General features: G+C 37.9%; 1 long non-coding RNA gene across 1 annotated transcript; it reads left to right on the top strand.

Annotated features, from left to right (window-relative positions):
• The first annotated feature begins 7,028 nt into the window (after window positions 1-7,028).
• LOC103875732 lies at window positions 7,029-22,497 on the top strand. The gene is made up of 4 exons (XR_002515628.2): window positions 7,029-7,321; window positions 15,490-15,550; window positions 16,773-16,867; window positions 21,883-22,497. It is a non-coding gene; the product is annotated as an uncharacterized LOC103875732 (long non-coding RNA).
• The last annotated feature ends 2,634 nt before the right edge of the window (window positions 22,498-25,131 follow it).

Below are 25,131 nucleotides of genomic sequence, written 5' to 3'. Positions count from 1 at the left end.
CAGCTCCAGTCTCCAACTCCCAGCGCGAGCGACACAGAAGACTGGTGATTTCTGCATTTTCAACTGAGGTACTGGGTTCATCTCACTGGGGAGTGCCGGATGATCGGTGCTGGTCAGCCGCTGCGTTCACTCAGAGCTGAAGCAGGGCTTGTGCACGCCCGCCCTGGGAAGCGCGCAAGGGGAAGGGAATCCTTTCCTAGCCAGGAACTCGCCGAGAGAGACACACAACACCTGAAAATCGGGTAACTCCCACCAATACTGCGCCTTTAAGCAAACAGGGCACACCAGGAGATCATATATCCCACACCTGGGCCGGAGGGTCCTACAACCACGAGCCTCCTCACAAGCAGCACAAGCAGCCCGTGATCTACCGGGGCAAGGCAGCAGCCAGGCTGGGGAGGCACCTGCCATTGGGCGGAGGCTTTGGGTGCAGGTAAACAGCCGCTTTGGGAAGCCAACTGCGGAGCTCTCAGCAATTAAGGAAACCTGCCTGTCTCTAGACTGCACTCTGGGGACAGGGGTACAGTAAACAATAACAAATCCAGCAGAAACCTTCTGCAGACGTTATAGGCAACGACTCACGCTGTCTGACAGCTTTGAAGAGAGCAGTGGATCTCCCAACACAGAGGTTGAGATCCGAGAAGGACAGACTCCCTGCTCAAGTGGGTCCCTGACCCTGAGTAGCCTAACTGGGAGAGCATCCCCCACTAGGGCAGTCTGATATCCCACACCCCACAGGGTGGAGTACACCTCTGAGAGTGAAGCTCCAAAGCAAGAATCAGACAGGTACACTCGCTTATTCAGAAATATCTCTATCTTCCTGCAGCCCTGCTGATACCCAGGCAAACAGGGTCTGGAGGACCTCAAGCAATCTCCAACAGACTTACAGCTGAGGGTCCTGACTATGAAGAAAACTATACTCAAACAGGAAGGACACTTTACACCAAAACCCCATCAGTACATCACCATCATCAAAGATCTAGAGAGACAGGAGAAACGTAATAAAAGATGGGGAAAAGCAGGCGTGTTTGGAAATTCAAAAATAAGACATCTCCACGCGTTGAGCTGCAAGAGAATTATCGCTTCAGCAAATGGATCAAAGCTGGATGGAGAATGACTTGACGATGAGAGGCTACGGCTTCATCTATCAAATTTCAGAGCCAAAGGAGGAGCTATGTACCACGCAATGTGTAAACTAAAAATCTGAAAAAGTGGAAGAATTGATGCATAGAGTAATTACCGCAGAGGCACGCAACGAAATGAAAGAGGATGAAAACTATGACATGAGAAATACGTGGATAAATGCACAAGCTCTTCAGTAACTGACTCGACCAACTGGTAAGGCAGTATCAGCATTGAGGATCAAAATGGGTTCGAATGAAGTTTGGTGAAGAGAAACCAAAAGAAAAAGAAGAAAAAAGAAATGAACAAAGCCTGCAAGAAGTATGGGATTATGTAAAAAGATCAAATTCCATGTCTGGATTGGGGTGCCTGGAAAGGAGGGGGGAATGGAACCAAGCTGGAAAACACTCTGTATAGTCATCCAGGAGAATCCCTCCCCTAACCGTAGGGCAGGCTAACATTCAAAATCCAGGAAATACAGAGAATCACAGCACAAAGATGATTCCTTAGGTGAGCAACTCCACATAGCACTGCCAGATTCAACAAAGTTGAAGTGAAGTAAAAATCTTAAGGGCAGCCAGAGAGAAAGGTCGGGCTACCTTACAAAGGGAAGCCCATCAGATCACAGCAGATCTCCTCGGCAGAAAATCCCCATGAAGCCAAAAGAGAGGGGCCAATATTCAACATTCTTAAAACAGTGCCACCCCAACCCAGAATCTCATATCCAGACAAACCAAGCTCTGCTGCTGAAGGAGAAGAAAATCTTATAGATAAGAAATGCTTAGAGATTTTGTCACCACTAGGCCTGCCTTACAAGAGACCCTAATGGTGCCAAAGCACCTCAACATGGAAAAGGAAATAACTACTCCAGCCATTGCAAAAAACATGCCAAAATGTAAAGACTATCGAGGCTAGAAGAAACTGCATCAACTAACGAAAGCAACAACCAGCTAATATCATAATGGCAGGACTAAGTTCACATAAACAATCTTAACCTTTAAATGTGTAAATGGACTAAATGTTCATTAAAAGACACAGACTGGCAAACTGGGATAAAGAGTCAAGACTCCATCAGTCTGCTGTATTCAGGAGACCCATCTCACGCAGAGACATACACATAGGCCTCAAAATAAAGGGATGGAGGAAGATTTACTCTGCCAAATGGAGAACAAAAAGCAGGGGTTGCAATCCTAGTCTCTGATAAAACAGACTTTAAACCATCAAAAGATCAAAAGAGATAAAGAAGGCCATTACATAATGGTAAAGGATCACAATTCAACAGGAAGAGCTAACTATCCTAACATATATGCACCCAATACAGAAGCAATCTAGATTCATAGCAAGTCCCTGTGAGACTTACAAAGAGACTTAGACTCTACAATAATAATGAGACTTCAACACCCACTGTCAACATTAGACAGATCAACTTAGACAGAAAGTGAACAAGGATATCCATATAGAACTGAACTCATCTCTGCAGCAAGCAGACCTAATAGAGACATCTACAGAACTCTCCACCCTAAATCAATAGAATATACATTCTTCTCAGCACTACATCATCATACTTCCTTATCACTCCAAAATTGACTGCTACGCAATTGGCAGCAGCACTCCCTCGGCAAATGTATACAAGAACAGAAATTATAACAACCGTCTCTCAGACTACAGTGCACCAACCTAACCTGTAATGTTCCTAATCAAAAACCGCTCAACTACATGGAAACTGAAATAACCTGTCTCGAATGACTACTGCAAGGCTACACCAAATGAATAAGTAGAAATAAAGATGTTCTCCTTTCTAAACCAGTGAGAACAAAGATACAATACCAGAATCTCTGGGACAGCATAGTGCTGATGTGTGAGAGTGGTACCATGGCACTAAATGCCCACAAGAGAAAGCAGGAAAGATCTAAAATTGAGCACTCTAAATACCCAAGAATTAAAAAGAAACTTAGGAGAAGCAAGAGCAAACACATTCCCAAAAGCTCAGTATAGAAGGCAAGAAATAACTAAGATCAGAGCAGAACTGAAGGAGATAGAGATACAAAAAACCTCTCCAAAAAATCAATAAAATGAATCCAGGAGCTATTTTTGAAAAGATCAACAAAATTGATAGACCACTGAAAGCAAGACTAATAAAGAAGAAAGAGAGAGAAGAATCAAATTGACGCAATTAAAAATGATAAAGGGATATCACCACCGACCTACACAGAAATACAAACTACCATCAGAGAATTACTTCATAAACACTCTATGCAACAAATCTAAAAACCTAGGAAGAAATGGATAATTTCTGGATTAATTTACACCTTCCAAGACTAAACCAGGGAAGAGTTGAATCCCTGAATACCCACAGCAGGCTCTGAAATTGGAGGCACAATTAGCAGCCTACCAAATCAAAAAAAGTCCAGGACCATGGATTCACAGCTGGAATTCCTGTGAGGTACAAGGAGGAGTTGCACGCCTCTGAAACTATTCCAATCATTGGTGAAAAAAGAGGGAATCCTCCCTATCCATAGCAAGAGAGAATTTTAGGAACAATATCCTGATGAACATCGATGCAAAATCCTCAATAAAAATACTGGCAAACTGGATTCAGCAATACATCAAAAAAGCTATCCACCATGATCAAGTGGGCTGCATCTCGGATGCAGTAAAAGCTGGTCTAACATTCGCAAATCAATAAACATAATCCAGCATATAAAACAGAAAAACAAAGACAAGAACCACATGATTATCCTTCTTCAATAGACTTTGTGAAAAGGCTTTGACAAAATTCAACAGCCCTTCCTGAGTGCTAAAAACGGCCTAACAATTCACAACATTGATGGAACGCATCTCCAAAATAATAAGAGCTATTTATGACAAACCCACAGCCATTATCATACTGAATGGGCAAAACTGAAAAATCTCTTTGGAAACTGGCACAGACAGGCCTCCTCTCTCACCACTCCTATCTAACATAGTGTTAAAAGCTCTGGCTAGGCAATTAGGGAAAAGAGAAAGAAATCATGGGTATATCTTAGCCAGGAAAGAAGAGGTCAAATTGTCCCCTGTTTGCAGATGACATGATTGTATATTTAGAAAACCCCATTGTCTCCAGCCTAAAATCTCCTTGCATTGATAAGCACCCCCGCAAAGTCTCAGGATACAAAATTCACGTGCAAAAAATCACAAGCATCTCTGGGATAATTCAGCAATAGATAAATAGAGAGCCAAATCATGAATGAATCCTCCATTCACAATAGCTTCCAAAGAGAATAAAAAATACCTAGGAATCCAACTTACAAGTGATGTAAAGGACCTTCAAGGAGAATCCAAACCACTGCCTCCAGTGAAACAAAAGAGGACACAAACAAATGGAAGGAACATACTAAGGCTCAAGTGGATATATCCACGAAATGGCCATACTGCCTTGCTGTAATTATAGGATTCAATGCCATCGCTATCAAGCTTCAAATGACTTCCTTTCTCTTGACAGAATTGGAAAAACTGCTTTTAAAGTTCATATGGAACCAAAAAGAGCCCAAGATCCCCAAAGACAACCCAAGTCAAAAGAACAGCTGGAGGTAACGCACTACCTGGACTTCAACTATACTACAAGGCTACAGTAACCAAAACAGCATAAATGATACTCAAACAGAGAGATATATCTAATGGAACAGAAATAGAGTCCTCAGAAATAATAATTCCTACACATCTAAGCAGCCATCTTGATCTTTAATAACTCTGAGAGAAATACAAGAAATGGGGAAAGGATTCCTATTTAATAAATGGTGCTGGGAAAATCTGGCTAGCCATAAGCAGAAAGCTGAAACTGGATCCTTTCCTAATTCTTATACGAGCACCATCTAAGATTTTGGATTAATTTAAATGTTAGACCTAATACTCATAAAAATCCTGGAGTAAAAACCTAGGTAGTACCTTTCATTCAGGACATAGGCAGCTGGCAAAGACTCTATGTCTAAAATACCTTTCAAAAGCAACAGCAGTGCTTCAAAATTGATAAAATGGATCTAATTAAACTAAAGAGCTTCTGCACAGCAAAAAGAAATTACTAATCAGAGTGAAATATGGCAACCTATGGTGAAATTTAGGAGAAAGAGAAAATTTTGCACCCACTCATCTGATGCAAAAGGGCTAATATCCAGAACTCCAAGAACTCCCAACAAATTTACAAGAAAAACAAATGGCAAACCTGCATCAAAAAGTAAGCAAGGATATGAACAGACATTTCTCAAAAGAAGACATTCATACAGCCAACAGACACACATGAAAAATGCCTACTGCACAAGCCATCAGAGAAATGCAAATCAAAACCACAATGAGATACTCATCCTACACCAGTTAGAATGGCGATCATTAAAAAGTCAGGAAAACAACAGGTGCTGAGAGAATGTGAGGTGCTGAAACACTTTTTATTAATTGTTGGTGGATCATTGTAAACTAGTTCAACCATTATGGAAAACAGTATAAGGGATTCCTCAAGGGATATAAAACTAGATGTACCATGATGACTCAGCCATCCCATTTACTGTATATATATCCTAAAGGATTATAAATTATGCTGCTATAAAGACATGCACACGATGTTTATTGCAGCACTTTATTCATACAATAGCTAAGACTTGAATCAACCTAAAATGTCCATATCAGTGAGATTGACAAGAAAATGCAGGTGCTACATACACCTATGAATACTATGCAGCCATAAAAAAGGATGAGTTTGTGTCCTTTGTAGGGACATGGATGCAGCTGGAAACCATCATTCTTAGCAAACTATCACGAGAACAGAAAACCAAACACCGCATGTTCTCACTCATAGGTGGGAACTGAACTATGAGATCACTTGGACCCAGGAAGGGGAACATCACACACTGGGGCCTATCAGGGGGAGGGAGTACGGGGGAGGGATTGCATTGGGAGTTATACCTGATGTAAATGACAAGTTGATGGGTGCAGCACAGCAACATGGCACAAGTATACATATGTAACAAACCTGCACGTTATGCACATGTACCCTACAACTTAAAGTATAATAATAATAAATAAATTTAAAAAAAAAATCACCTCTGCTTGAAAGACCAAGAATAGTTTCTGATTTACAAGCAAACATTGAAAGCTCTTCTATTTCTTGTTTGCTAAACAAGATTTGTCAAAGTTAAGTATTACGTTTTATCGAATTTACTTTTTGCCCCTCCTACAATGATGATTTGCTTTTCCTCTTTTAACTTGTTAATGTGATGAATTACACATAGATTTTTTCTGTTGTTAGAAATCCTTGCATTCATGGAATAAACACAATTTTCATACTATAAAAAAAAAAAAAAAAGAGAGAAGAGCCATGAGGATATGTGTAAGTGCAAAGACCTGAGGCACTGAATGGCTTGCAAGTTTGAGGAAAAGCAGAGACGAGCGTGGCTGGAGATGAGTAAGGAGTGAGGGGAAATAAAATCAGACAGGTATTGATGGTATTGTGTGTGTGTGTGTGTGTGTGTGTGAGAGAGAGAGAGAGAGACAGAGAGCACACCACATCCTATGTAAGACTTTATAGACCTTCCTGAGGGTTTTGTTTCTTACTCTGAATGAGATGGGAAGTCCCTGGATGGTTTTGAGCAGAAAAGTGACAGAAACAAGCATTAATATTCTTTAAAGACCATTGCAGTTACTGTGGTGAAAATAATTAGAGGAGTGCTGTGGTAGGAAGAATTCCCTCCCCGAAGATTTCTGTACCTTGGTTATTCAAACACGAATGTAGGTCCTCCTGGAATTAAAGTTATCAATTAGCTCACGTTAAAATAGGGAACTATCCTGAATTGTCTGGATAGGACCAATCTAATCACTTGGGCCCTTGAAGATGGAGAAATTCTCTGTCCGGAAAAAGAAAAAGAGAGGCAGAACAAGAGAAAGGCAGGGGAGAGATAAGGCAAAGGGAAGGTCAGAGAGATTTGAGAAAAAAGAGGGCCAATGAGCTGAGGTGTACAGATGATCTTTAGAAGTTTAGAACAACCCCCAGCAAACAGCCAACAAGGAACTGAGGACTTCTATCTTATATTCAGGTGGAGCTGAATTCTGCCAACAACTTGAATGAGCTTGGAAATGGATTCATCCCTCAAACCTCCAGAAAGAAACACAATCCTGTCTTGACACTTAACTTTGTGAGATCCAGAGCAGAAAGTCAGCCAAGCCTATCGGACTGGTATGGAATTGTGAGATAATAATTAGTGCTATTTTAAGTTGCTGAGTTTGTGACAATTTGTTACAATGGCAACAGAAAACAAATACAGGAGTAAGGGCATTAATTAAGAAATTATTGCAAAATTCTAACAAATATGGTGGCATGGACAAGATAATGGTATGGCAATAATGAGTGGTCCCATTTCATACATATTTTGAAGGTAGAGCCTGAAAAATTTGCTAATGTGGTGTATGACTAGGAGGAGGAAAGGGTGACTCCAAGACTTTTGGTTTGAGAAATTGAAAGAACAAAGTTTTTCACTTATTGAGATAAAGTCAACTGGGAAAGAAATAGTTTGCAAAAACGAATTTAGAGAGGTAGGTAGGAATCAAATTATAGAGTATTCTGAGTCATGTTAAAAATTTTGAATTTTATATTAAAAGTAAAGGAAAATTACTGAATACTTTTAAGTAGTCAAAGGTTAGGATCAGATGGCCATTTTAAAAAGTTCACTCAGGAGCCCTTACAGGGTGGAAAATGATGTAGTGAAATATCTCCACCCAATGTAAGAAGGTAACTGGAAATTTTTTTTCCCACATTTAGGAAGACCAGGAAAGCCAGGATTCTCCAAAGTGGAACCAAGTAGTTTCCTAGCTCATAAGAACAGAATTTCTCAAATATAAGTAATAAAATAACAGATGATCTCAAAGGAAAAACATCCACATAGATTTCCAGGATTTATTTAAACTACTTTAATTATAGTTACTTAAATGTATAACAACACTGAGTATAATGACAGTATAATTATTGTTCTTATACCACTATAAAACCAAATAAACTTACAAAGTAAGCACTAGGAAAAATATAACTAGAATTTAGAACATAAATAAACTATTATGGAAGATGTTTTGTGAAAACTAAATTGTCAAAGCTTGATTTAGTAGTTAAAAGATGCTGTCTGTACAAATGCCTGTTCACAAATGTATTGTATAAAATGATGTTACTAACATCAAAACTTTGCTTGCTACCTCAGGGTAATCAGATATGTTAGTCAAAATTTTGCCAATGGGCAATCTTTAAAAGGTTTTTTTTTTTTTTTTTTTGAGACGGAGTCTCGCTGTGTCGCCCAGGCTGGAGTGCAGTGGCCGGATCTCAGCTCATTGCAAGCTCCTCCTCCCGGGTTTTTACGCCATTCTCCTGCCTCAGCCTCCCGAGTAGCTGGGACTACAGGCGCCCACCACCTCACCCGGCTAGTTTTTTGTAGTTTTTAGTAGAGACGGGGTTTCCGTGTTAGCCAGTGTAGTCTCGAACTCCTGACCTCGTGATCCGCCCGTCTCGGCCTCCCAAAGTGCTGGGATTACAGGCTTGAGCCACCACGCCCGGCCAAAAGGTATTTTTAATGAGGCACAATTTGATAATTCCGTAAAGTTTATTTACTGGTATCAAGATGATATAGCATTGCAACATCACAGATATCTTCATTAACATGGCATTTAATAGTTCTTTTGGACATTATTCATCACATATTTACTTCTCCACTTATTACCAATGAACTATTGCAAATTGATACATACAAATTGATACAAATTGCAAATTGATACATGTATTTGTTTAATACATCTACTTACAACACAGCCCACTTTATTTGATAATTAGCATGCCTTTATGCAAAGAAGGCAAAAATAAGAAGATAAAATTAAAAGGATTAGAAAGGAAGAAACAAAATTGAAATTACTTGCAAATAATATTTTTGCATAAAAACTAAAAAAAGATTTTTTAGATAAATTAGAAAAATTAGCAGGAGAGTTTGGAAACAAAATTAAATAAATATCAGTATGCATCTCACATGCCAGCAGTAGTTGAAAAATAAAATTAAAGAGATTATTTAAAGTAGCATTAAAACAAGTACCTAATAATAAATATAACAGGAGACATGCAATACCTTTCTGGAGAAATATAAAACTTTTCTGAACAAAAAGGCAGCCTAATTACATGGAAAGCCAGACGAGATTAGAAAGTGCAATATTCTAAAAAGGTCAATTTCCCCTAAGTTGATTCAATAAAATAGTAATCGTATCCCCAACAGGTTTTTTTCTTTGAAAATTGATGCTCTTTTTTATTTTATATATTCAAAGAACCAAAAATAACCAAAACGCTTTTGAAGAAAAAATGGGTGAGAGTGACACCCTAATTGTACATGCTTTATGTAAGGTATTATCAAGCTAAATTGATTACAACTATAAGGTGTTGGTGCAGGCATAGAAAAATAGACCAATAGAACAAATTAGACTCCCAAAACAAACTCATCAATATATGGGATGTTGAAACAAGATGGGGTGGGGTCATACTGCAGATCCATGGGGAAATAAATATTTTTTTAAAAAAATAAATCATTCTCGGAAATTGGTTATCCTTTTAGACAAATGTAAAGTTGTATGTCTTTCTCATGCCATATAAAAATAATCATAGCTGGATTTAAAATCTAAATGAGAAAGCCACAATTATTAAACTTTAAAAAGACAATAAAAGAGTATGTCTTTATGACCTCAGGGTAGGAAAGAATTTTGTAAATATGGTACAAAGAACATAAGTCATAAAAGATAGATTAACTGAATTACATTAAAGTTAAGAACTTCTGCTCATCAAAAGATACCACAAAGAGAGTGAAATGACAGTCTACAAACTGGGAGAGATTATTGATAACACATCATCAATAAGATGAGAGAAATGAGAGCTTCTTCTTAATGTGGGAAGGACTTACATAAAAGGGAAGGTAAAGACAAGGGCCAGGGACAGGACATTGTGATAATCAGTAGATTGAGGTCTTTTGGGGAGAAGGAAAAGACATCTGAGCATTCAAGTAGATACTTGCCTTTGATAACCATGGAAACACTTGTCGGTTAGCAGGAAGGATGAAAAAGATGGGTACAGATGCAGGAGTAGTTATAGATTTGCTGGTGCTAAGATGGGGGAGCTCGTGAGTAATAGTTTCTATTTTCTTTTTATTTTTTCATTTTACTTTAAGTTCTGGGATACATGCGCAGAATGTGCAGGTTTGTTACATAGGTTTATGTGTACCATGGTGGTTTGCTGCACCTATTGACACATCCTCTAAATTCCCTCACCTCGTTCCCCACTCCCCAACAGGCCCTGGTAGGTGTTGTTCCCCTCCGTGTGTCCATGTGTTCTCATTGTTCAACTCCCAGTTATGAGTGAGAACATGCGGTGTTTGGTTTTCTGTTCCTGTGTTAGTTTGCTGAGGATGATGGCTTCCAGCTTCATCCATGTCCCTGCAAAGATGTGATCACATTCCTTTTTATGGCTTCAAAGTATTCCATGGTGTATATGTACCACATTTTCTTTATCCAGTCTATCAGTGATGGGGATTTGGCTTGGTTCCATGACTTTGCTACTGTAAGTAGTGCTGCAATAAACACATGTGTGCATGTGTCTTTATAGTAGAATGATTTATATTCCTTTGGATATATACCCAGTCATAGGATTGCTGGGTCAAATGGTATTTCTGGTTCTAGATCCCTGAGTAATTGCCACACTGTCTTCCATATGGTTGAACCAATTTACATTCCCACAAACAGTATAAAAGTGTTCCTTTTTCTCCAAAGCCTCACCAGCATCTGTTGTTTCTTGACTTTTTAATAATTGCCATTTGGACTGGTGTGAGATGGTATCTCATTGTGGTTTTGATTTGCATTTCTCTAATGATCAGTGATGTTGAGCTTTTTTTTTCCCCTATGTTTGTTGACCACATAAATGTCTTCTTTTAAGAAGTATCTGTTCATATCCTTTACCCACTTTTTGATGGGGTTGTTTTTTTCTTGTAAATTTGCTGAGTTCCTGTAAATTCTGGAAATTAGACCTTGGTCAGATAGGTAGATTGCAAAATTTTTTTCCCATTCTGTAGGTTACCTCTTCACTCTGATGATAGTTTCTTTCACTGTATAGAAGCTCTTTAGTTTGATTAGATCTCATTCATCAATTTTGGATTTGTTGCAGTTGCTTTTGGTATTTTGGTCATGAAGTGTTTGCCCATGCCTATGTCCTGAATGGTATTGCCTAGGTTTTCTTCTAGGGTTTTTATGGTTTTGGGTTTTACATTTAAGCCTTTAATCCATCTTGAGTTAATTTTTGTATAAGGTGTAAGTAACAGATCCAGTTTCAGTTTTCTGCATGCAGCTAGCCAGTTTTCCCAGCACCATTTATGGAATAGGAGATGCTTTCCCCTTTGCCTGTTTTTGTCAGGTTTGTCAAAGACCAGATGGTTGTAGATGTGTGGTGTTATTTCTGAGATTGCTGTTCTGTTTCTTCAGTTTATATGTCTGTTTTGGTACCAGTACCCTGCTGTTTTGGTTACTGTAGCTTTCTAGTATAGTTTGAAGTCAGGTAGCATCATGGCTCCAGCTTTGTTCTTTTTGCTTAAGATTGTCTTGGCTATATGGGGCCTTCTTTTATTCCATATGAAATTTAAAGTCTTTTTTAAATTATGTGAAGAATGACAATGGTAGCTTGATGGGAATAGCATTGACTCTATAAATTTCTTTGGGCAGTATGGCCATTTTCACAATATTGATTCTTCCTATCAATGAGGATGGAATTTTTTTCCATTTGTTTATGTCCTATCTTATTTCGTTGAGCAGTGGTTTGTAGTTCTCCTTGGAGAGGTCCTTCACATCCCTTGTTAGCTATATTCCTAGGTATTTAATTCTCTTTGTAGCAATTGTGAATGGGAGTTCATTCATGATTTGGCTCTCTCCTTGTCTATTGTTGGTGTAAAGGAATGCTTGTGATTTTTGCACATTGATTTTGTATCCTGAGACTTTGCTGAAGTTGCTTAACAGTTTAAGGTGTTTTTAGGCTGAGATGATGTGGTTTTCTAAATATAAAATCATGTCATCTGCAAGCAGAGACAATTTGACTATCTTTCTATTTGAATACCCTTTATTTCTTTCTCTTGCCTGATTGCCCTGACCAGATCTTCCAATACTGTGTTGAATAGGAGTGGTGAGAGAGGGCATCCTTGTCTTGTACCAGTTTTCAAAGGGAATGCTTCCGGCTTTTGCCCATCCAATATGATATTCTGTGGGTTTTTCATAAATAGCTCTTATTATCTTGACATATGTTCCATCAATATCTAGTTTATTTATGGTTTTCAATATGAAGGGATTTTGAATCTTATCAAAGGTCTTTTCTGCATCTATTGAGATAATCATGTGTTTTTTGTCATTGGTTCTGTTTATTTGATGGATTAAGTTTATTGATTTGCATATGTTGAACCAACTTTGCATCCCAGGGGTGAAGCTGAGTTGATTGTGGTGGATAAGTTTTTTGATATGCTACTGGATTCAATTCGCCAGTATTTCATTGAGAATTTTCACATCAATGTTCATCAGGGATATAGGCCTGAAGCTTTACTTTTTTGTTCTGTCTCTACCTATTTTGGTATCAGGATGATGCTGGCTTCATAAAATGAGTTACAGAGGAGTCCCTCCTTTTCAATTGTTTGGAATAATTTCAGAAGTAATGGTACTGGTTTCTCTTTGTAACTCTGGTAGAATTTGGCTGTGAATCCCTCCGGTCCTGGGCTTTTTCTTTTTTTTTTGGCTGGTAGGCCATTAATTACTGCCTCAATTTCAGAACTTGTTATTGGTCTATTCAGAGATTCGAGTTCTTCCTGGTTTAGTCTTAGGACGGTTTATGTGTCCAGGAACTTATCCATTTCTTCTAGATTCTCTAGTTTATTTCCATAGAGGTGTTTGTTCATAGTATTCCCTGATGGTAGTTCTTATTTCTGTGGGTTCAGTGGCAATATCCCCTTTATCATTTTTTATTGTGTCTACTTGATTTTTCTGTTTTCTTTTTTATTATTCTCGCTTGCTATCTATTTTGTTAATTTTTTCAAAAAACCAGCTCCTGGATTCACTGATTTTTTCAAGGGTTTTTCGTGTCTCTATCTCCTTCAATTCAGCTCTGATCTTTGTAATTTCTTGTCTTCTGCTAGCTTTTGGATTGGTTTGCCATTGCCTCTCTAGCTCTTTTAATTGTGATGTTAGGGTGTTGATTTGAGATCTCTCTACCTTTCTTATGTGGGCATTCAGTGCTGTAAATTTCCCTCTCAGCACTGCTTTAGCTGTGTCCCAGAGATTCTGGTACGTTGTCTCTTCATTCTCATTGGTTTCAAAGAACTTCATTATTTTTGCCTTAATTTCATTACTTACCCAGTAGTTATTCAGGAGCAGGTTGTTCAATTTCTATGTAGTTGTGTGGTTTTGAATGAGTTTCTTAATTCCGGATTCTAATTTGATTACACTATGTTTTGAGAGATTGTTTGTTATGATTTCAGTTCTTTTGCATTTGCTAAGGAGTGTTTTACTTCCAATTATGTGGTTGATTTTAGAATAAGTGCCATGTGGCACTGTGAAGAATGCATATTCTGTTGATTTGGGGCGGTGAAATTTGTAGCTGTGTCTTTGAAGTAAGTCCAGTGATTACAGTGGGATCCTGGTGTGCCTTCACTAGTAGAGGCAGCTACAGTGGCCAAATGCACAGTAAGCATGAGGCTTGTAGTCTCTTAGTGGACAGGAGAATAGGGTCTCTAGGTGGTCCAGTTTACTCTTCCCATGAATCATTTTTTGTTACATATAGTTTAAATAGTTCCCCATATACGAGCTGATAACTGTTGTTCTTTCCTCCTTCCCCAAGGCAAAAGATACTTAACTGTTATTTTATTTTTAACATTTCCTTAAAATATAAATTTTAAAAATAGATTTACAGGGTACAAGTGCAGATTTCTTACATGCATATATTGTGCTGTAATGAAGTCTGGGGTTTTAGTGTAGCCATCACCCGAATAGGGAAGAAACTTAACTTTTAAACTATCTCATTTAAATACTTGAAGTTGAGTAATTTAAAATTGCATATAAATTTTTAACAGTGTAAGTATATGAATTATTTACTCTGACTGAATTTTGAAACTTTGCTAGTTGTGTTATGTTTTGGGGCATCCACTGGGTGCTGTGATAATTCCAGATAATAAGGTGGTATCCATATAAAAGAATTATACTGTATGTTAAAAGGCACATAACACAATGGAAAGGTTTATGGAATATGGCTGGGCAGGTGTGGTAGCCTTATTATGTGTATCAGCAAAGTTCTTAGTTGTAAGCAATAAGGCAAATGTTAGCTGATTTTGGCAGAAAACATATTTAAGAAAAGAAGCATGGGCAGCTGAGGGGCCCACAGGAAGGACAGAGGCAGAGCCACCATGTGCTGACAGAGCCCTGCACCTGCCAGGGGCACCTTTCCCTTTTTCACATGAAGGCCCTTGACAGACAAGCTGTGGCTTTGGGTGGAGAATCCAGTATGGAGTTACAGAATGTAAAAACTGCCCCATTACACCAGAGGGCTTGTTTGAGGAAGCCATGCAGTGCTCACACCACTGGCATTCCCACTACTACTGCCAGAGAGTGCATCCTCCATATCTCTGTGGCTCCAGGGTGGGGTGTGTTGGGCTTAACTGCAAAGAAGGTGGGGAGAGCAAGTTCCTGACATATTCAACTTTAATAATGAGCAGAGCCTGAGTCTCCCACTGAGACTCATAAGATGAGGAATTCCCCAAACACCAAAAGGGGAGTCAGATGCTGAACAGCTAAGAAATGCCACACCATTTATTCACTGTTGTTCTTTCCTGTCCTTTTTGTTATTGTTGTTGTTTTACCTTTATTTCACCTTTACACTGGCATTCTGAAACATAGACAAATGAGTTGGTGCCTAAATGCAATGGAAGACCACAGGAAATCAGCACAAAGCTAAAAAAGGACCAACTTATGTATAAGTGAGGACCTTAACTGAAAAAAGAAATTATTTTTTCAATAATTGTGTTGTCCTTCAGGCAACTGATACTTGTTCCATTCACATGGATGACTGTGTGACATGAACAGATGTGATTGTTGAGGTGTTAGTCCTCAATAGAAGCACTAGGTATGATTAAGCTTGACTCAATTTTTTATTAAAATTTGACCATGCTATATTATTACTATTGTTATTATCTATATCTACAATGTATAATGAATAGATGTAGCACTGTTAATCCTTGAAAATGTTGTCTTTTGATTTCTCACTTTTTCTTGCCTTTTATTTTCTTCTTTTCCATCATTTTCTTCCTGCTACCATAGCAACATGTTTCTCAACTATCAGCCATCCGACCTTGATCCTGGTTAAATTTAATTTAATTCAGTAAGTATTTATTATTTGCCTAATATGTACAACACATCACAGATGTTCTAAAAAATTTAGCAAGAAGTTCTCTCCTTGTGTCACTTCTCACAGCTTATAACATATCCAACTGCACCAGATAGATAGTTGATAGAAATGGTGAGATGAATGGAGGGATGTAGGCAAGATACACATAAAACAAATGAATCAAAGTTATGGATCAAATGTCAGGACAACAATCCTCTTTGTCACAACTTCTTTGTTATTGTTGCTGTTACTCTTTTATATCTAAAACAACTTTCTTTTAGTATACAATTCAATATCAAACTTTAAATCACTTTTGAAACTCACTATATAGAAGATAAAACCAATGATGTATAAATAAAAGAAAGCATATTTCATACAAGAAAAAATGTTAGAAATGCCTTTTATTTTTAATTCATTTTTCTAATATTCAGCAAATATATTTTCATGAAATAGTGAATGATTTGAAGAAACATGCATTTGAGATTAAGAAAGTTCTGAGGCACTTATAATTTATAAGAATTTAATTAAGATATAATTGTTTAAATATGTTGTTTACAATTACAGTCAACTTATTGATAATATTATCTTTTCAATGCTTCACCGGGGCTGTAATACTTCTGCCTTAGGAGGGCAATCATTCAGTGCTTGCCAAAGCCCAGCAGAATAGGGCTAAATGGCCCCTGTGAGGAGTATGTTAAAATCTGAATAAGACTCTAACAAGAATCCAATTGCAGCTTTTAATCTAAATATTATCTTGTCACTTAACAGTTCTATAGACATGAATTAGCTATTACTAGTAAATTTATGATAAGTTGAAGATACTTCTGCAAATGACAAGTGGTGGTGGTGGTGTGATAAAGAGAGGGCTAATTAACACATGCTGGAAGAAAAAGACTCTGCTCTTTAAAAACAAATAGGTAACACACAGAATCAACCTAAAATATCAAGTTCTGGGATTTGAACTTGGAGACATTCATGCAAAGTATGCACAGCTATGCTCTGGTTTACATATTCTTAGTCAACTGGTGCCCCCTTTCGTATAGCTGCTTTTCCTAGCCTCATCATTTCTTTCAAGCCCCCTACTCAATTTCATTGCTTTTCTGAACAAATGACCTTGCCTCCTATCTTTCAGTGAAAACAGAAGCATTCAGGGTAGAACTCTTCCAAAGTCCCAACATTTGTACTGACGTAAAAACGTGTGTAATTATTTGCTTAGTGTCTTTTCATGTCTCCTGCTCCGGGAGATCAGGAATGGAACCTGGTCACCAGTGTCCCCAGGACCCAGTACAAGGTCTACGAGGGGTTCACTAGGTATGTATTATCTAAATGAATGAACATCCTTCCTTTCTTTGTTTATAATTTTTTGTTTTAAAAACAAGAACTTTATTTTGAATATAATATATGATCATGGTAAAAAGTCAGAATAGTACCAACTTATATGAAAGGAAATGTTAAAGTTCCCCTCCCTGGTAAATTCCACAGGCTCCTTTCCTTACTTCTTTGTTTTCCAGCTTCAGAAGTCAACCTTCCCCTGAGCCCCAGATTTCATTCTTTTGTTGCGATCTCCTCTAGTAAACACTTCTTCTTTGTGTGGACAGCCAGTGAGCAGGGCTTGGCAGGGCAGTTACACAGAGTGGCCAAAAGAGTTGCAACAGCTGAGGGTTAAGGCAGCAGTATTGCCAGGCAGAACAGTGACTGGGTGCCAAAGATGCTAAATCAATCATCAGGTCCTAAGGGTGAATAAAATAAGAGGCAAAGCAAAGGTCAGAGGAATGCAGGAGGAGGTCAAGAATGTAAATGTAAGGCAAGACTAAGTGAGAAGGTCCAGGACCACATGGGTGAATGGGAAAAGGATACTAAAAAGGCATTTAAAATTTTTATTTTGGGGGATATCACTGTGGGGTGCACCAGTGGGTTAATGAAGGCTTCATTGACACTGAGGAGATGTCAGTGTCAACCCTATTAATTATTACCTCTCTCTCCAATATATTGAACACCTCCCTTTTCTCTAATTGTCTTTCTCAGACCACAAATACGTTGTCTTTTAACCTAAACACAAAAGAAGAAAAGAAACAAAAAACCTCTCCGCCAACCTGGTCTTCGCCTCCAACTACCTCATCCAATCTCTCTTCTGCCAATTCTAGACATATTTCAAAGAATAATGTAAACTAATGGCTGGGCACAGTGGCTTATGCCTGTAATCACAGCACTTTGGGAGGCTGAGGTGGGAGGATAGCTTGAGGCCAGGAGCTCGTCGTCAGCCTGGGCAACAAAGCAAGACTTCATCTCTACAAAAAAACAAATAAAAAATAAAAGTAGCTGGGCATGGTGTGTGCCTGTAGTCTCTGCTACTTGGGAAGCTGAGGTGGGAGGATCATCTGAGTCTAGGAGTTTAAGGTTGCTGTGAGCTATGATGGTGCCAGTGTACTCCAGCCTGGGCAACGGAGTAAGACACTGTCAAAAAAAAAGAAAGAAAGAAGGAAAGAAAGAGGAAGGAAGGAAGGAAGGAAGGAAGGAAGGAAGGAAGGAAGGAAGGAAGGAAGGAAGGAAGGAAGGAAGGAAGGAAGGAAGGGAAAGAAAGAAAGAAAGAAAGAAAGAAAGAAAGAAAGAAAGAAAGAACGAACTGAAGGAAGGAAGGAAGGAAGAAATATAAGCTTACTGTCTGTATTTCTAATTTCCCCTTCACTATCCAGCTTAATTGATTCTGCCTTCTATCCCAGTTTATTGAAAACTGTTTTTGCCAAAGTTGCCAATGATCTTCTTATTTCTGTCACTAGATTTGGATGACATGCTTCATTTTTATCTGAACTGACTCTGTGAAGGTTTGATACTATTGCCTTCTTCCTCCTTGTTTTGGCTTTCTGACATGCCCCTCTGCTGGTTCTGCTCCTCTATCTCTGGCTTATTTTTTCATTTTCTATGTGAGGCTGTATTTCTTCTCTCTCTCTCATATATATATATATATATATATATATATATATATATATATATATATATATATATTTTTTTTTTTTTCCTGTGGACATCCAGGTAACATGGTATGGTAGGGAACTGGTTGTATGTGTCTTCCCATTTGTTAGCATTTGCAATAGTCAATCTGCTAAGGCACCTGACCCTGAAACACCTTCTGTGGATGACTGTCTAGGATTTCCACCCTTCCCCACCCTAATACATACACTTTCAATTATTTCCCTGCTTCCTTTTTCTTACAAGAACGCATCTTTGTTAGTCATTTCATAATATTACTATGATTACAATTTGTTGAGCACTTGCTATTTACCATGGATTCCACTGGGTGCTTCACTTTCCTTCATCTATTTGTTTATTCAGTTATTTCTTTAGTCTGTAAATATTTACTGACATTTATGGCACAGGCACTGTGGATATATATTCTCTAGTTGTTAGAAGTAACTTAGAAGTAGTATATCGTTATTTTACAGATGATGAAACCAAGGCTTGGGGTTGTCCAACTTGCCTCCAGCTCTAAGAACACTCAAGAGGCAGACCCAGGATTTGAATAAATAGCTCTTTCCCTTTCATTAATATACCTCAAAAAATATTCTATCTTTCATAAAGCACCTTATGCCAAGCGTGTTCCTACCCTTTATCTCATTATACCAGTGAGAACATTAGCCTATGGCCTGATGTCACCTTTGAAAACAGGAGGGGAGGATTTACAGCAGTGAAAACTCAAAATTCCATAACTTTGTTATTTGTACCATCACACGTTTTCACAAGATCCAGACAAGGCTGCTAATAAATTATGTAGCTTGAGAATTACTTATTTATTCATGTCTTCATAGTGTTTACAATATAGTGGTAGGGACTGGGGCATATTTTTACATCTGAGAAAAGTCCCAGGGAAGAAAAGAGTACAATTAAATAAAAGCTATTAACAAAGAACTGTGGCCAAGATTGGTGGGGGAGGTGAGCAGGGTTAGGGAAGCTTCCCAAGAGACAAGGGCTGGGCCAGATCATGCACACTATGCATCATTCTATTTATCTTAAGAATGATGATCCAGCAGGATGGAGGTCATATAATCAGATTGGTGTTTTGAAAATTTCACTCTGGCTACGGTGCAGACAATCTGTTGGAGGGGCCCAGGAAAAATGCATGCAAAATAGTTAGGAAGCTATTTCTGAAGTTGGAATAAGGGATGATGATGGCTGGGACTAGTGGAGTGGTCACAGAGGAAGAGATAAGTCAATGAATTTGATACATACTGAGTAGGTACAATCAGGAGGACTTGCTGACAGATTAAATAAGCAGTTGATGGAGAAGAAGTTATCAAGGTTAAATCCCAGAAGTCTGAGATGCTTAATTTGATAAACGATGGTGCCATTTGCTGAGAGAGAGAAAAGCAAAGGTTAGGGAAATCATGATTTTGGTGGGTCATGTGGGTTAAACTGAAGACTTTGTGGTATGATAAGATAACTGCTGCGTGTATAGGTCTGTAACTCCAAGGAGAGATCTGAGTTGACGATATGATCTCAGGAGCTGTCATCAGTGGAGGAGTAATTAAGCCATGGGCATGGATGAGATCAAGTGGGGAAGTAATATAGAGTGAGACGAGAAGAGGAGAAGGGAAGGGAAGGGAAGGGGAGGGGAGGGGAGGGGAGGGGAGGGAAGGGAAGGGAAGGGAAGGGAAGGGAAGGGAAGGGAAGGGAAGGGAAGGGAAGGGAAGGGGGCCTAGGATTCATCCATCCAGAACGCCTCATGTAAAGGATTAATTTCCTAGTCATTTAAAAGGAAAACACTTTCTGAAGAAATTTATGTACTTCTTAATATTTCTCTTAACCAAGTATTAAAATCTTAATATCAACAAAAAGGTGAAAAAAATCTACACCTGTCTGGCTTCAAATGAATCAAACGTAAGGTTTCACTTATACAAAAAATTCCAAAGCATGCATTTATTTAAGTTTAAGAGTGAATACTTGGGTGTTTGTTATAGGTCTCTGTACTTTTGTATGAATGAAATATTTCATAATTAAACAACAGCAATAACAAAAATGTCCAGGGAATAAAGCCTAAGTCAATAAAAAGTCAGCCCGGAAAATTAAACACCAAAAGCAATTTAGAGAAGAATAAAGGATTAGAGACAATTGCCAAGGAGCCCCTTGGCCCCAATAGAAAAGAGTTTAGGTACAACCTAGAAAGATGCACCCTGAAAGATTCTGCTGATAACTTTTTAAGGTAGAAATTTCTAACATTATAAGGACCACAATAAGTTAAAGTTTGGTTCTGTTTATATTTCAGGGCAATTAGAAGTGAGAAGTTGGCCAATATTATTTTATTTAGCTGTGCAGAAATGTGGTTGGTTTGGTTTAATGAATGAATGTTACTTTTCCAAGCCTATATGCACAGGAATATTATTTAAAATGTGGAAGAAAACTATGTCTGAAACAAAAGTGGTGATCTACAAGTGATCTCTAATGAGAAGTGGCTTTGGTAGTATAACCAAATAATGAAACTATGCTTCTACTCCCCAATACTATCTACTACTACCATCACTAGCATCCCTTCCTCTCCAGTACCCACAAGAGATGATTTTAGAAGGGATCTTTTCTCTCTAAGAGCTTACTCAGGCTCTTGTATTAAAGGATATATGGCTTAGTATTGGAGGTTTCTGTACCTAACAAAATGCAAACTATTGTTTTGAGAAACTATCCTTGAGAAATGTGAGACAATTAGAAAAAAGAAAGGGGCATAGCTGTAACTCCCAATGGTGAGGTTATTTCAAAAGAAACTGAGCATAGAGGGCTATACCTAGCCTAGATTATTCTGCCAGACTGGGTTTCCCAAGCCCACCTTGGATCGTTCTGTTGGAGTTACTTCCATTGTGCTACTCTAGTAGTAAATAACTCAGACCTAGGAAAATAATAATGATTGGGGCCCATGCACTAGCTGGTGGGGAAAGGGAAAAGTAATTGGGGTGAAGCCAACCCCTGGAGTATTGAAAGGACAGCTACGCTGTCAAGGCTTGAAGAAGAAAGCCTCCCACAGGGGTCATGGACTTAAGGTAGAGTCTAAATTATTCACGAGATGATGGCTATGAATGGTTTAATTTCTTAAAGACTCTTATTTGGCACAGGAAAAGTATGTTTAGCATATAGTTGTTTCTTCCTTATGTGCTCTAATTTTTTTATTTCTGCCAAACTTTCAGCAAAATGTGATTAAGCCATATAATTTTATATAGTGATATATAGAGAAAAACAAGGAGATGACAAAAATGGAAGTGTTCATCCACCCTCTGAAGTGGGTTGAATAGTGTCCTCCAATAATCCACTTAATGATGTAATCTTATTTGGATGAAATGTCTTTGCAGATGTTAAGGTAACCATCTCTAGATGAGCCCATCCTTTACTAGGGTGAGCCCTAAATCCAATGACTAGTGTCCTTATAAGAGACAAAGAGGAAGATACAAAGAGGAAGAGGCCACATGAAGACAGAGGTAGAGACTGGACAGACCCACAAGCCAAGGAACTCCCCCAGCAAAACATATACTTCTACAAAGGCCCTTGCAAAGGTGGAAGCATTTATTTGAGAGTGACTGGAATTCTTGTTTTAAGCTGTAAAGAGAAGCAAAGCAGACAACGACCTCTGGCCAAGAGCAGTGGAGCAGAGTTGAACATGCAACTCGAAAGATCAGTAGTCAAGCGGACCACTTAGAAGCAGACATAAGTCAACTCCTTTTCTCCTTTCTTAAGAATGCAAGAACGAGGGGATCCAAAGGGAGAGAAAAACTGATGCTTGGGTTCTGTTGGAATCTCCCTTCAGATTTCAGGACAGTGTTCATCATATGCTCTTTCTTTCGTTTTTTCTTCTTATCGCCTTCAGACTTCTATGCTTGGCAGAGCCTTATGTCTCTCCTATGCCCACATTCAGCTTGTTCTGAGTCTTATAAGCAATTTTGAATAAAATTAGCTTAAATTTTGGTTAATGTCATGCAGAATTTCTTGGGCAATTTCAAAGAATGAAGTATCAGGTTAACAATTTTTTTTTACTGTATAAAAAACGGCTTTACTGAGATATAATTCACATACCATATAATTTACATAATTTAAAGTGCACAATTCAATGGTTTTTAGTATATTCACAGGTTTGTGCCACCTTTACCATAATCAATTTTAGGACATTTTCATCACTCCAAAGGGAAACCTTGTACCCATTAACAGTCACTCACTATTTCTCCCCATATCCTTTACTTTATCCTTCATCTACAGGTCTAGGCAACCACCAATCTACTTTCTGTTTATAAATTTGCCTATTCTGGACATTTGATACAAATGGAATCATACAGTATGCATTTTTTTCTGGCTGGCTTCTTTCACTTACCATAATGTTTTAAATGTTCATTTATGTTGTAGCATGTATCGATTCATTATTTCTTTCATTGACAAATAATATTTCATTTTATGGATATCTTATTTATTTATTCATCAGTTGATGAGCATTAGGATTGTTCTCACTTTTTAGCTATTATAAATAATGCTGCTATAAGCATTAGTGTACAAGTTTTGTGTAGATGTATGTTTTTATAGGAATGGAATTGCTAGATGACACGATAGTTCTAAGTTTAACGTTTTGAGGAGTTTCCAGACTGTTTTCCAAAGCAGCTGCACCATTTTATGTTTCCTCCAAATGTGTATGAATGTTCCAAATTCTCTACGTTCTTTCCAACACTTTTTGATTATGGTCATCCTATGGAGTGAAGTGGTTTTCATTTTGTAACCCAAATTGCAGCGTCATGCAATATATCCATGTAATAAACCTGTACATGTACCCCTTGATTCTAAAATAAAAGTTGAAATTATAAAAATAAATAAATAAGCAAACAAACAGGGTTATTTGCCTTTTATGATTGAATAGTAGGAGTTTTAAAATTATTCTAGTCACTTATCAGATATATGATTTGCAAGTATTTTTTCCCATTTTATGGGTTATGGTTTCATTTTATTGATGGTATTCTTTAATGCAAAAAGTTTAAAATTTTAATGAAATATAATTTATGTAATTTTTTCTTTTGTCACTTGTACTTCAGTTATCATAAAAAAAATCATCCCCTAATCCAAAGTATTGAAGTTTTACCTCTAAGTTTTTGAATAAGGGTGTTATAATTTTTCCCTACACTTAGGTATTTTATTCATTTTGAATTAGGTTTTGTTTTTCATGGGAATAGGGGAACAACTACATCCTCATACATGTGGATGTTTATTTGTTTCAACATCATTTGTTGAAAAGAGTACTCTTTCCCAATGAAATTGTCTTGTCATCCTTGTTGAAAATCAGTTGCCCGTATATTAATATTAATATGCATAAGTTTATTTATAGACTATCAACTATTCCATTGTTCATACAATCCAAAGTTATCTATGGATTGAATGCAATCACTATCAAAATTCAGGTAACATTTTTCACAGAAATAGGAAAAAATAGACCTAAAACTTGTATGGAATCACAAAAGACCTCAAAGAGCCAAAGCAATCAATCGTAGGCAAAAAGAATAAGTTGAGGTATCATACTTATTGATTTAAAAATGTATTATAAAGCTACAGTAGTCGAAACATTATGGTACTGGCATGAAAACAGACATAGACTAATGGAAGAGATTAGAAAGCCCAGAAATAAGTGCATGAATTTACAGTCATTTGATTTGTGAAATGAAAATATCCTGGGCTCTCAAAATCACTAAGCTAAAGGGAAAAGTCAAGCTGGGAACTGCTTAGGACAAACCTGCTCCTCCGGCCCTATTCAAAAGTCACCCCTCTGCCTACTGAGATGAATGCATTCCCCTAACTGCCTCCCTTTAGTGACTAATGAGAAACTCAAAAAGAATGCACCACTGGCCTCTTATCTATCTATGACCTGGAAGTCCCTTTCCCACTTCAGATTGTCCCACCATTCCAGACCAAACCAATCTTCATTATACATATGTTGATTGATGTCTCATATCTCCCTGTGATGGTTAATACTGAGTGTCAACTTGATTGGACTGAAGATAAAGCAAAAGCATTGATTCCCAAAGTGGAGGGTAAGGCTGCAAAAGGAGGTGCCACACATTTGAGCTTCAGTGGGCTGAAAGGGCAGACTCCACCCTTTAACTGGGTGGCAATCTAACTCAGCTACAAAGGAGGCTAGAATATACAGGCAAGAAAATAAGGAAAGAGAGACTGGTCTAGTCTCCTTAGATAGCAGAGTACGGGAGAAAGCCTACATCTTTCTCCCATGCTAGATACTGTCTGCCCTTGAACATCAGGCTCCAAGTTCTCATTTTAAAACTTAGACTTTATACAATTTTTTTGTTCTCAGCCGCAGACAGCCCATTGTTGGACCTTCTGATAGTGTGAGTTAATACTTAATAAACTCCTCTCTCTATATATATGGATACATATATATGTGTGTGTATATATGGATATATATAGGAGTTTTATATATATGTATACATATCTAATGAACTAATGAAATATATATGTATATATATCCAAAGGTATATGCTGCAAGCACATACACACACACACACATGGCTATTATATAAAAGGAATTGAATAGAATGGGAGGTGCCTAATCCCAAGGT

Source organism: Papio anubis, chromosome 9, assembly GCF_008728515.1.
Source record: "Papio anubis isolate 15944 chromosome 9, Panubis1.0, whole genome shotgun sequence".
Lineage (NCBI taxonomy): Eukaryota > Metazoa > Chordata > Mammalia > Primates > Cercopithecidae > Papio > Papio anubis.
This window is presented reverse-complemented; position numbering and strand designations above follow the sequence as displayed.